The following is a 13213-nucleotide window of genomic DNA, read 5'->3' as shown; positions in this document are numbered from 1 at the left end:
GGGAAGAGGAGGGGGAGGTGCAGTACATAGAATAACAGTAAAATAAATAAAGACAATAAATAATAAATAAAAGAGCGGCCAACTGGTGGCAAGTGCAAGGGTAAGTTCAGTCATCGGGTGTCAAGTGCTAGTAGGGGCTGTAGGGATACAGAAACAGTCCCAGAGTGCAAGGGTTGCCAGGGGGGCAGTGCAGGTGTGCAACTGGCAGGGAGGGTACCAGGGCCCAAGATCAGAGGGTAGCCAGGTAACCAGTGCAGTTTCAGATTCAGGCAGGAGATCAGCAGGGGAGAGGAGGAGAGAAAGCAGAAACAAAGAGGAAGGTCTTGAGGTGTTTCCGGAACCGGAGATGGTTCTCCTCAAGTTTCAGAGAGTCAGGGAGGCTGTTCCAGAGGGAGGCCCCAGCAGAGGAAAGAGATCTACCACCAACTTGCTGCTTGGAGGAGCGACTAACCGTGGGGGAGTTGGAAGCGGATGAGCGAAGAGCTCGAGAAGGAAGTTATTTAGGAAGGTGGAGTTGGAGGTATTGAGGTCCCAGGGCCCCAGAAGGCCTTGTGACAATGCAGAGGGTTTTGAACTTAATCCTCACCGCCACTGGGAGCCAGTGCAGAGGTTTCATTCCTAGAGAGAAACGATCCCTGGGCTTGAGGCCAAGGACAAGTCTTGCAGTCCTGTTTTGGATGAGTTGCAGAGGGTGGAGAGTAGAGGCAGGCAGATTTAGAAAGAGGTTGTTGCAGTAGTTCAGCCCAGAGAGGACCAGAGCTCTGGAGACAGTGAGCTTCTGGGGGAAGGAGAGGAAAGGAAGAATATCCCTGAGGAGGTGCAGCTGGTAGTGTGACTTCTTAGAGACATCAGAGATGTGAGAAGAGAAGGAAAGTTTGGAGTTGTAGATGACACCGAGGTTTTCAGCCTACCAGGTGGGAGAAGGAAGAGGGCCAAGAGAGGCCGGCCAGAGAGTGACAGGAAAGGAGGGAGAAGTTGTGCCGAGGAGGAGAATCTCGGTCTTACTGGCATTAAGGCAGAGATCATTGGCGGCACACCAATGCTGGAGGGCGAACAGACAGTCAGAGATGAGAGAAGGAGAAGAGGTGGCAGAAGGGTGCCTGAAAATGAGTTGAGTATCATCTGCATAGCTCTGAAAGTTGGGGCAGAGAGCAGCAATGCGGTGGGCAAGAAGTGCCAGGTATTGGTTGAATAGCTAGGGAGAGAGGTTAGACCCCTGAGGGACACCACAGGTAGAGAAAGAGATAGAGGAGACGAATGACCCAAGTTGGACCTGGGAGGGACAATCAGAGAGGAAGGGGGTCAGCCAAGCCAGGGCCTGATCAGTGATACCCAGATTTTCACAGATACGGTTCAGCAGGATGGCATGGTTGACCGTTTCAAAGGCAGAAGAGAGATAAAGTAAGATGAGGACACAGGGTGTGTTAGAATCAAGGTTTGAGAGCAGGTCTTCACAGATGTTCAGGAGAGCAGTTTCCATGTTTCTGGCAGCTCTGAAGCCAGAATGATGGTCATGGAGACAACCAACAGATTCAGTGTGAAGCTTAAGCTGGTAGATGGCCAACTTTCCCAGGAGTTTGCCCAGGAAAGGTGTAATGGAGATTGGACGATAGTTAGTCTGGCAGGAAGGGTTGGCAGAGAGTTTCTTAAGAAGTGGGTGCACAAAGGAGTGCTTCAGGGGGATGGGGAAGACTCCAGTGGCGAAAGAGTGGTTGCAGAAATCAGCCAGAGCAGGAGCCAGGGTGTTGATGTGGTCCTTGATGGTTTTGGAAGAACAGGGGTGAACCTGTTTTGATGAGACTTTCATAAATCGGACTACTCCCTCTCCCCAATACTACTGCACCCACACCTTCTCCAACAGCCACCCATCTTTGATCCTTCCAGTCACCTTACCGTGCACGCCCTACTCTATCAGTCTCACTCTCCTCCTTTTCATGCACACTCCCAACCCAGTACCACTTTCTCTCAACAACCAGTTTCTCACCTTGCACACTCCTTCAGCAATTCTCCTCCACGCTTTTCTCCACATCCTTCCTGGTCTCTTGGTCCTTCATCTCCTCCCTTGACCTCACCCAAATAACTCACACCATCCTGCTTCCTGTGTTTCCTTTTATCCTCTCCCTCCATTGGCTATCGTCCTCTGCTGGTTCCCTGGCCTAGCCGCTGACTGCCCTTTTTACAGAAGAAGAGGACATAGGGGTGGAACAGTGCTAGGTTATGTTTTAACACTTTGTGCACAGGGTAAGCAGAACTTTATTAAGTCATCAACCTATTGGTCCATGCATAATGATCAATGCCACTCACATGCTTGATGCTTCATCATGCTCCTACGTAAGTGTCCACTGTGGGTTATATCAATAATAAATTAGCAGGCGCCCTTGGGAGGATTCACTTTTTTACCCCATGCCAATATTTCTGTGACAACACTCAACTTGCCCCAAAATCTGCTAAACAGATCTTCCACTCCCATACAATGCCTTGGCTGCTCTTGTGATAAAATTGCTCAACCCTCGGCCACTGAGCATCCAAATGGTCTCTCTGCCACCATAAAGTTTGCTCTATGGCAGACAAGACTGTCACTTAGGTGATGAGGGCCCACACATCTTCTTTGATTACAATCTCAGGAGCTTACAATTGTAACATGACAAAGAATTGGCCACAAAGCTTTTCGGGTCTGGTGTGTTTGTCACTTAAAATTGTACTCTTGCAGGGCCACAGCCCATCTGTTAATCCTAGTTCAGGTGGATGGCCTGCTTCTGACAGTGTGTGAATGGGGAGCTTGTGATTCGGTTTTGACAACAAAGGGTATGCTCGAATAAAAAATGCACTGATCTACACCCTACGTGGGAGCACAGGCATCTTTCTCTATGGTTAAATATTTTCTTTCAGCTCCTCACAATTTGTGAGATGCAAATGTTACAATCATCTCATTCCCAGTCTCGCCATTGTGTCAGGGCTGCCTCATGACCGGCATTGCCAGTGTCAGCAGTTAAGACTGTTTGGTCGCAAGGGCTAGATTTGCCTAGGATGGGCTCCTGCAAAATGTCCTTATTAATGGTGGCAAATGCTGCATCTCATTTACTTGACTCTGCATATCTCACATGCTTCTTCAGCACCTCCCTCAGGGGAGAACATTTGGTGACAAAGTCCTTCACAAATTTACAGTAGCATTCCGTCTGGCATAGGAAGGCTTGTAAACTGTCTTTGTCCCATGGTACTGGAGCCCCAGTGACCACCTCAACTATGCTTAGATTGAGCTGAAGGCCTGCAGTACTAATCACATGCTTCAGATATGTTACTTATTGTACTATGAACTCACACTTCTCACATTTTATAGTCAGACGTGCCTATATTAAAATGTCTAGTACACATTTGGGAACCATGCCATGACTCTCCGAGTTTTCAGCAAACATTAAAAGGTCATGTTGGAAGCATTTTACATTAGTCTGGCCCCTGAAACGTTCCTCCATAACCATCGAAAAGACGCAATCCCTATTAGCATGCCCTTGACTCTAAATGCTCCCAGAGGGGTGATAGAGGGGAGTGGGCTCGAATCTGCACACAACTCGATTTGGTGGTAAGCAATGGACAGGTCTAAACTGGAAAGTTATTTAGCGCCTTCTAGCAGGGATAGCATTTCCTGCACCTTAGGCGAGGAGTATCTGTCACCCTAAAGTCTGTCATTCAGGAACCTATGGTCCACCCGCAGTCTGATCACACAATTGCCTTTTTTGGCAATAACAATGGGTGATAACCACTTTGAGGACTCCTCAATTATTTTGGTTAGCACACAGCTTGCCTAGCTCATCCTTGTAGGGCCCTTGTACCATGAGGGATATGGGTGCACCTTGTGTGCTACTGGGATACTACTTTAAAAGATAATTCTGTGTTTGAAGCCTCTCAACTTTCCTACAACATCATTTAATATGTATGGATATTGGTTCCATATGTTACAATCAATTGGCATCATTGGCTCTGGTGCATTAGGTTCTAATTGAATAAATTGGGCTGTTTTTTCATGACATTGGCTCAATAGCATGGCTCCTTTGCCAGCAAAATATAATTGCCCTTAATTTGTCTCCCCTTCAATTTCGAATGCTATGGTGCAGAACTCAACTTTGTTAAAGTAGACACCTCCATATGCTCTGGGATTGATGTTGACTGGACTCAAGCCTCAAAATCTTCATCCTGGTCCTAACCGCATGTCAATAACTATAATGCAACAGGAATAAGAGTCCACCATCATTCGCAATGTCTTTAAATTAAGGTGTATTTCACAACATTTGGCCCCTACATCCTCCTCTTCTACAGCGGTGATCACTAAATCACTCAACTCTTCCCTCACCAATTAGACATTTTCATTCATGAACATTATTCCTCTGGTGCCACGTGGCTTTTTTTCTCACACTTATGACACATCATTGCCAGGGTATAACACCTGGGACTGGAGGCTGCATGATCAAAGCTTCCACATCTGGAACATGCAAACCTTTTCTGCTCAGCTTGGCCACTCACTCAGGCATCACTGACTTTAGTCTGCTGGGACAGACTAGTATTCTCACTCTTTTCCTTCCTCAACACACTCACATCACCCCCTTCTGGAATATTAATAGCCTTAGTGTACTCTGCAGACTTTTACTCCATCCTAGCCGGGCTGAAGGCCACTTCCAGGGGGAGATCCTTAACAAGTAAAAGCCTCTGTTGTATAATTATTTTGTTGTAACTGTGTTCAACCTGGTCTCTGAGTCCTTTGGTCAGTGCTCCAAATTCCCATTCCTTGGCTAGCTCCTGCACTGCTGCTATATATGAAATAATTTTCTTGCTGGCCTCTTGTACCCTTATGAAGAATAATTGTCTCTCCAACACAGTGTTTTTCTTACACCCATACTGTTCCTCTAGCATGACCTCAGTAGCCTGGAAAACATCCCGGGCTTCCCCTCACCCTCACCCATGGATGCTACCCAATAAGCCCAATATGAAGTGTGCTGCATACTCCCCATGCTTCACGCAACAACCTCTGCCTCCGTTTCCTTCTCCTGTGAACAGCCAATGGGGGACATGCAGTGGTGACCATCATGCTCCCAAAATGGTCACCTCATCAGCAGTGTTTGCCGAGAAAGACATTGGAGGCTAGCCCCACGTTCCAAATCAGTTTGAACAGGCACAACATACTCACTATCTTCACCAGCTTTCGCTAACCAACCCTAGTAAAAGCCTCATAAGCAGACATTCCAAACATGCACCAACATTCTGTGTCAAGCCCAGTTCCCATAGTAGCACAACTGTCCATTATACATTGAAAATATGTTCTGTTCACTTGTGTGTGCCCTACACATACACACATTGATGAAACACTTACATTATATGGGTACACATATTTTAAAAAGTCAGTCCACCCAGAAAAAATGTTTTGTAAATCTAGATAATTCTTTTTGGGATCACCTGTGTATGAGCGCAATATAAATTAAATATTATATCATATCACTGCACTCTCAGAATGCAGTCAGTATGCTTGCCACAAGAGTGACTAACACAAACCAATGCACATTCCAATTCACATCCAAATCCATACTCATGCTTGGTGCTGATGAGATTCCCCTTTCATAGGTTCCATGCCAAAAGCATAGTAGCCTGATTGCAGCAGCTGCACTACAGTGGCCTAGAGCAGTTTCAGGGCATAGGTGCCCTTTTCACAGCTGAAGTGACAGCCAAAGTCACTGCAGCACATGGGTGGCATTTAAGATATGCACCACTGTCCCAAAATATTATGATTATAAGGAGCCTATGCTGGTGGCAGGGTAAACTCAAAATATAAGATAGGCCTGAATTAGGGCATGGTGCATGGCACTGCTCATAATCATTGCAACCATATCCAATATGATATCACACATGTGTCAGCTTCTGTGAGCCAGCTCAGCTGTGGAAGGTGATCTGTATTCTGGCCAAGCAGGCTGGTCCTGCCAAGTGACAGGACCGGAACCTGAATGGCCATGCCTCTTCTTTGATCTCTTTGGGATGTTAGATACCCCTGCATGAAGCCACTGAGCAGGAAGCTGTGCTGGGCCCAGGTGTCAAAAAAGCACACCAATTCAAGGGAGTACCCTTACATCAGGGTGCTGCTTAACAAAGGGGCCTTTGTATCTATTGAGCTGGGAAAGGGGTGGGTTAGTGCAGCGAGGGTGAGCTCTGTACAGTTGGGGAAGGATTCCACCATCTTGTTTCTCTCTGTGTTTCTCTCTCCTTCCTGTTCCCTCTGCTTCCTCCAGCACAAATCACTTTAGGTGTGATGTCAGAACAGCCAAGTGCATTTTTTTCAAGAACCGGGATTCAGGACTGTACCATTAAAGCAGGCTAGCTTTAGTCCAATCACCTGCAGACTTTTACCTTTAAAAGATTGGACTTCAATCCTTCAAGAAGATTTAATTGGACCTCTATTGGGAGAGTTGATCTCTCCAAAGTCATTTGCCAGGGAGGTGAAGAGTTTCCAAGGCAGAGGAAAGCTCTGACCCCTAACCATTCTCAGGGACCATTGGGAGTGAACCTGCTGTTGGAACAAGAGCTGCCTCTCTGCGGGCTACTGCGTTACCCAGGTCCTCACCCTGTGAAAGGACCCCTGCAGTTGTGTGCCAGCCTCTCCCTTGTTTGGGAGTATGAGAAAAGTACTCACTGTGTCCCTGATTCCCCGGATTAGGAGTCACAGCACACTAAGAGCCAAAAGATCCATGATCCAAGTGTTCTGCACCATTGAACTACTTGAAGCCATGTTTCCAGAGCTATCCGGTGCTGCTTCTTGCACTCTCCTGAACTTTGAATTGCTCGCACAGCACCAAGAAGTCTAGTTTGCTGCTGATGGACCACCAAGAATTGCAAAAAGGTACTATTGACTGCTAACGGCCCCCCTATCCATTTTTGGACCCTAGGGACTGGTTAAGGCACATTTTTATGCATTTTGCACCCAAGAACATATACTTTTAAAGAACACTGTGCTTATTACTTGTTTCATTATTCAGAGCATCTTGAGATTTTTGCTTAGTTTTAGTTCATTTTTCTAGTTAGTTATTATTATACATGGTGTTTAATTAAAGTATTGTTTAATTAAAGTATCTATGTTTTTATAGGACCTTGATTGGGCTTTCCTTTATTTTGGACTGTTATACTGTTTGGGTCGCTATTGAACCATATACTTTGAGAAACCTGAGGGCATCCTCATATTTACTTCTCTTGGGTTCTCTGCACAGGTGGCCATGGAAAGACCATCGCTATTGGATCCCAACCGTGGGGGCGGAGAAGCGATGGAGGATCACCTGGGTGGAGGGGAAAGGGAATGAAGCGTCCTCCGGTGAGACAGTGTTTACCTTTTCCATGCTGTGATGAAACCCTAGTCCCAGAAGCCGTTGTGGGATATTGTTACCCCATTCCCTTCGGTCAGAATTACATCAGGAGAAAAAACAAGCCTCGAAGACCCAGAAGGAGGGTGAGCAAGAATAAGGGGTCCTTGGGCGAGACATGGTATACCCTTTTCCTAGTGACAACCAATCCAATCCTTCCCCAACCTGTATGGATTATTGTAAGCCAGCTCCCCTCCACAATTGACAAGTGACAGTACTGGGATGAAGAAGAGGCAACTAAGAGCAATGAAGACTATGCTTTTTTACCACTCTAGCACTGGGAAGCGGAAGAGGCCTGCTGAAAGCAGTGAATGGCAGGCATGTCCCTTTAATGGAGTCAGGCAGGGCTGAATAATCATCCACACCTGCAGCCTGTCAAGAGAGTGCAGGTGTATAAATGGAGCCCAACCCAGTATCAGAGGAGAACGACAGGAGAAGGACCAGGAGGCCGTTGCAGACAGCAGAAGACCGTGTAGCATGGCATGGGAGTGGGAACTCACTGGAGCAGACTAGGAAAGGTGAAGGGAGCCGTGCTCGAAGGCTACCCGGCTCCCTTCTATTCAACATGCTCATTCCCCTGTGGTGGAGGACCACCCCTCGAGTGTATGAGGGGTAGGCACTGGAGTCCCGGCACTGAAGGAAGAAGGCCATGTGATCAGCACTGCAGCAAAAACGTCGAAAGTGACCAGTTAGTTTCTGGGGCTTGAGAAACCCGGTGTGGGTGTGTGAACTTGAGCCTTTCCTGAAATACATTGTATCGGGGTGGTCGCGTGTGGCAAAAAATACAATTTTGATGGTCTCCGAACAACAAGCCATTCATTCAAAGTGAAACTAACAGCTATATTTGTTAATTATACAACAAAGGGAAATATTTTGTATCAGAGTGGTTGCGTGTGGCAAGGAGCACGTTTTCGAAAGTCTCTGAACACCGAACTATTCAATTAAAGTGAAACATACAGTTCTATTTGTCTACAATTGAACAAAGGGGAATATTTTGCATCAGAGTGGTCGCATGTGGCAAGAAACACATTTTGAAAGGTCTCTGCACATTGAACAATTCATTTAAAGTGAAACAAACAACAATTGAACTTTATACGAAGGGAAAACGAACCTAAGCTAAGAGAGCCAATTATTGAACACTGAATTGAGTTAAAACATTGCTGTGAAACAGAATTATAACTTTGCTGCTAAACAGAATTAAACAGTTTAAATCAAAAGGAGGAAATAAAGTTTAAATCCATGCAAACCATCATACATTTAAGTGCTAAAATGAATATAATTATAAACCAACCACAGTGTGCTATAATATAACATGATTTGAAAAGAAAAGGCAAACAAAGGAAACAGAAGCCTGATTTATAGTGGCATTTTCAACATGTGTGAAAGCTACAAAATTATCTGAACTGTACAATTGAAAGCAACATTAACAAAACTGTGGAAGACAAGGACATTTTGTGTTTCTTTTGGAATTGAGGCACTTGGAACTTGGGGAAGGGAACCCTGAGTCCTGACTAGAAGCCTTTCATTTCAAGGTCATTTAAATTGTGTGATTTGGAACATGGGGAAGGGAACCCTGAGTCCTGACTTGGGGAAGGAGACCCCGAGATCGGAAAAGACTATTGCATCTTAAATCCAGGAAAGAAAATCCTAAGACCTTTTTCTGTGTGCAACTGTTGTATATTTGGGGAAGGGAGCTGGAGGGAAACTATGGCTGTAAGAATCTCAGATCTTTATGTTGAACGCTGTTTTCTCTTGGTTTCTGACATCCCTACACATTGTATAAATTAAAAGTGGGTTTTCTTCACACAAAGACATGCGCCAAAAGAAAGATCACTGAAACTGTAGATTGGTTGAGGCTTGTTCAAAGTTAAATTTTGTGTTAGTATTACAATATTCTAGCCCTTTATGATGACATGTGTTTCGACATTTTCTTATGCCTTTTTTCAAATCAGGGCAATAGCCTTGTTTTTCATGAATATCTTCTCAATCCATGTTTTTAAATTGTCAGGAGAAAGAAGCTAGAAGGATGGTTGAGAGACGAGAAACCAGATATTATTATGTATCAAGAAACACATATACGCAAAACTGAAATTTAGGGTATTTCTTAGATGTTTCGGGTGAACACTGAGGAAAAGAAGTGTGGGATCCTGTTCTGGGGTCCTCATAGCATTACATTATAGATTGGGGGGTGGGTTTTTGGGACCAGAGTGGATCAGAAGGGGAGTTCTCTGTTTATGAATATCATTTTGGAATCCCATATCATTACACTGGCCACGATATATGCCCCAAGCTCAGGGCAAGATGGACACTTATGGGGTGTGATCTCGAGACTGGAAGAATTTGCCAAAGGGGACATCATCTTGGCAGGGGATTTTAACCTGGCGTGGGAACCGCTATTAGATAGGAGCACCAGAGCTACACAGCATACCATGGCCCCATCCAAGGCCCTTAAGAAAAAAAATGACCACAATGGCCCTTCAGGATGTATGGCGTGTGGTAGAGGGTCAGGCACAGGGCTTCACATACTTTCAACATGTTTACTCATCTCTTTCCAGGATAGACTATATGTGGGCCTCCACAGGTTTTGTGGGAACAGTTAAAAAAGTGGAGGAAGGATCAATATCACTGTTGGACCACGCTCCACAATTGGCTCAAGGTGAATGGCAACAAGACTGAGGTGATGGTGGTGGGTTACCCTCCCGATCCCACTCTCTGGGTGTCCTACTTTTGGCCTTTCTCTCTGGGTCCTCTGCCGCTCTCGGTAAAAAAGGTGAAAAATCTGGGCATTATGCTGTCGGCCACCCTGTCCATGGACCATCAAGTCTCGGCTGTCTGCCAGGCTGGGCATTTTCAGTTGAAAATGCTTAGGAAGGTCTTGCCCTTGATTTCGGCTCCTCTACGTTCTCCAGTGGTCACAGCTTTAGTTCTTTCTTGCATAGACTATTGCAACTCTTTATATCTTGCCCAACCTAAGAACCTGATTAAACGTCTACAACAGCTCCAGAATCTGGCTGCTCGTGTGGCCACTGATACTTCGTATGGCTCACATATCTCTCCTGTCCTGCAATCACTCCATTGGCTCCCATTGGCACAGCGGGTGGACTTTAATGTTTCACCGGGCCCTTCATGGGCTGGGAGCGGAATATCTTCAAGCCAAATTCTCCCGCTATCTTCCCGCCAGAAGCCTTCACTCGGCCTCGTTGGAGCAACTCATTGTGCCTAAATACTCCCGCGATCGGGTGGGGGCCGGGCATTTTCTATTGCTGCTGCCTTTCTGTGGAATGGCCTTCCGCTGGCTATCAAAAAAACCTCCAATTATTTGGAATTTCGAAAGAAGGTAAAAACGTATCTGTTCTGATCCCTCCCTCGCTGCTCTCTTCTCTCCCAGTGCCATGATGCCTTTTGGCGACCGTGCGCTCTATAAAAGCTCATAACATAACATAACATAACATAGGGACACTCCCGGGGTGGGCTTTGTGGAAATGGAAATTCCCAACGGAATTGCTGTGCGACCAGGTACAAGTGGAGTTAATCAAAGAATAGATAGAACAGTCATTTGCCGAAAATGAAACCCCAGACTCTACACCGGAAATGATATGGGACGCATTTAAAGCAGTACTGAGGGGCCAGGTTATAGCAATTAAGGCAGCTAGGTCAGAACAGAGACTAAAATGGGAGAAGGAGTAAGAGGAGAAATTAAAGGAGACTCAAGCAGAAACAACAAAGGGCCCGAATAAAAAATTGGGGAGAACAATTAGGCATATCCAGGGTCAACTAAAGGGCAGAGAAAGCGCTACTATATACCAAGCAAAGATACTATATTAGGGCTAACAAGGCGGATAAGCTTCTGTCGAGACAGTTGCAGGGTAAAGCCCAATCTAAGATGATAGAGGGGTAGAAAGAACAACAAACGAAGAAATAGGAGACATTTTCCGGGAGTATTACCAAACCCTGTATACATCGGATAACACCGCAAATTCTAAGCAGAAGGAATATCTCTCCGGTGTCATACTTCCACAACTTTCAAGGGTAGAAAAGGAGACATTAGATGAGGACATTAAAGAAGAGGAGGGGACAAAAGCCATCAGATCCCTTTACAAAAAAACAAGTCCCCCGGCCCAGATGGGTATACAGAAGGCTTTTATAAACAATATCAAGAGTTAATAGCCCCCAGGTTCACAAACCTATTTAACACTTTTAAGAAAAAGGGACATATAACACAGATAATGAATGAAGCCAAGATGATAGTGTTACTTAAGTAGGGCAAGGAACCTACATCTCCGGGTTCATATAGGCCAATAGCCATGATTCATTTAGATGCCAAATTGTACACAAAGATCCTGGTGAACAGATTGGCGGATCTATTGCCAAAGCTTATAGGACAAGATCAATCAGGTTTTTATATCTCAGAGGCAAACGCATGACAACAGTCCAAGGATTTGCCACTTGATAGAAAAAAACTATAAGACCCAACACTCAGGGCTACTGGTGTCACTAGACACCGAAAAGGCGTTCCATAGAGTGGAATGGTCCATTTTGTTCAGCACAAAGTAGGCTATGGGGTTCAGGAAAGAATGCGTTTAAATGGTTAGGGCAAACTATAACTCCCCTACAATTTGGATAGCAGTGAATGGGAGTCTCACAAATAAGGTGCATCTAGGCCATGGCACAAAACAAGGTTTTTCTTTATCTCCAATGTTATATGCCTTATATTTAGATCCCTTGCTAGCCAAGATCTGGGGAACGTATCAGGTAAAAGGGATAGCTATGGTGGTAGAAGACCATAAGATGATAGCATTCGCCAACGACATGCTGGTAGCACTTTCACACCTGGAAATGTCATTGCCGGCGATGTTAAAAGAATTGGAAGGGTTTGGACTAGTATCTGGGTTAAAAATAAATAGGCAGAAGTCAGAAATGTTGAACCTTTGCTTAACCTTGACACGATGACAATGTTGAGTACCCTAACGCAAATGAGGGTTGCGGACAAGGGCATTGTATATTTGGGAATAACCCTCACCAAGACACTTGAGCAGGTGTATGGTGCGAACTCGCCTCAGCTATTGGACAGAATTAAAACTGACCTGGCAAAATGGAGACCGTTGAATATATCCAGGCTGGGAAGAATGACTACAATAATAATTGTAATGCTTCCGATATTACTGTATTATTTTCAGGCGCTGCCTGTTAGAAACCTGTAGGTCTTTTTTCACTCACTTACTAAACTGTTGACAACCTTTATATGGCGGAATAAACCACTGAGGGTGGCGATGTCTACCTTAACGGCACCGAAGAATCAAGTGGATTGGGATTTCCCCATTTTGACAGATATTTTGAGGCAGCTTAACTGAGAGTGATTTCCAGACAGTCCATGGAAAATCTGGGGCAGGCAGAAAAGGGCAATGGAGGGTTCATCTCCATCAGGGCTCTTGTGGCTAGATAAAAAACATAGACATCCCAATGTTCGGAACAGTGAAATAATTGGCATGGTATTTGAGGCGTGGGACTCAGGAGTAAGGCGGGGCACTCACAGTCAACCCATCTCCCTTTTTCCCAATGTTTTAGAACGCTGTTTTCCCGCCGGAATGGTAAAAGGGGCGAATAAGAAGTGGGAAGATTCAGCATGTCAGAAAATATGAGATAAGTACCAAGGGCAGACACTTCGCACATTGAAGGAGTGCACTCGGGATCTGGGAATAGGGGGAAAAGAAATGTCTCAATATAACCAATTGAAGCATTGGTTGACCGACCCACTAATTAGAAAGGCCGCCACAAGACAGCTGACTCCCTTTGAGGAGTATGTTACGACCCACTCAGGATCAAGG

The 13213-nt window shown here is 45.3% G+C and overlaps 1 protein-coding gene across 2 annotated transcripts in view; it reads left to right on the top strand.

Moving 5' to 3' along the window:
- Positions 1 to 13213, top strand: part of ANKRD29 (ankyrin repeat domain 29) — a 574113-nt gene that overhangs the window by 537892 nt on the left and 23008 nt on the right. The window lies entirely within an intron of this gene.

This window comes from Ambystoma mexicanum, chromosome 5q (genome assembly GCF_040938575.1).
Source record: "Ambystoma mexicanum isolate Mex_15411 chromosome 5q, UKY_AmexF1_1, whole genome shotgun sequence".
NCBI classification, from domain to species: Eukaryota; Metazoa; Chordata; class Amphibia; order Caudata; family Ambystomatidae; genus Ambystoma; species Ambystoma mexicanum.
Note: the sequence above shows the minus strand (reverse complement) of the source record. Positions and strands in the feature narration are given on the sequence as shown.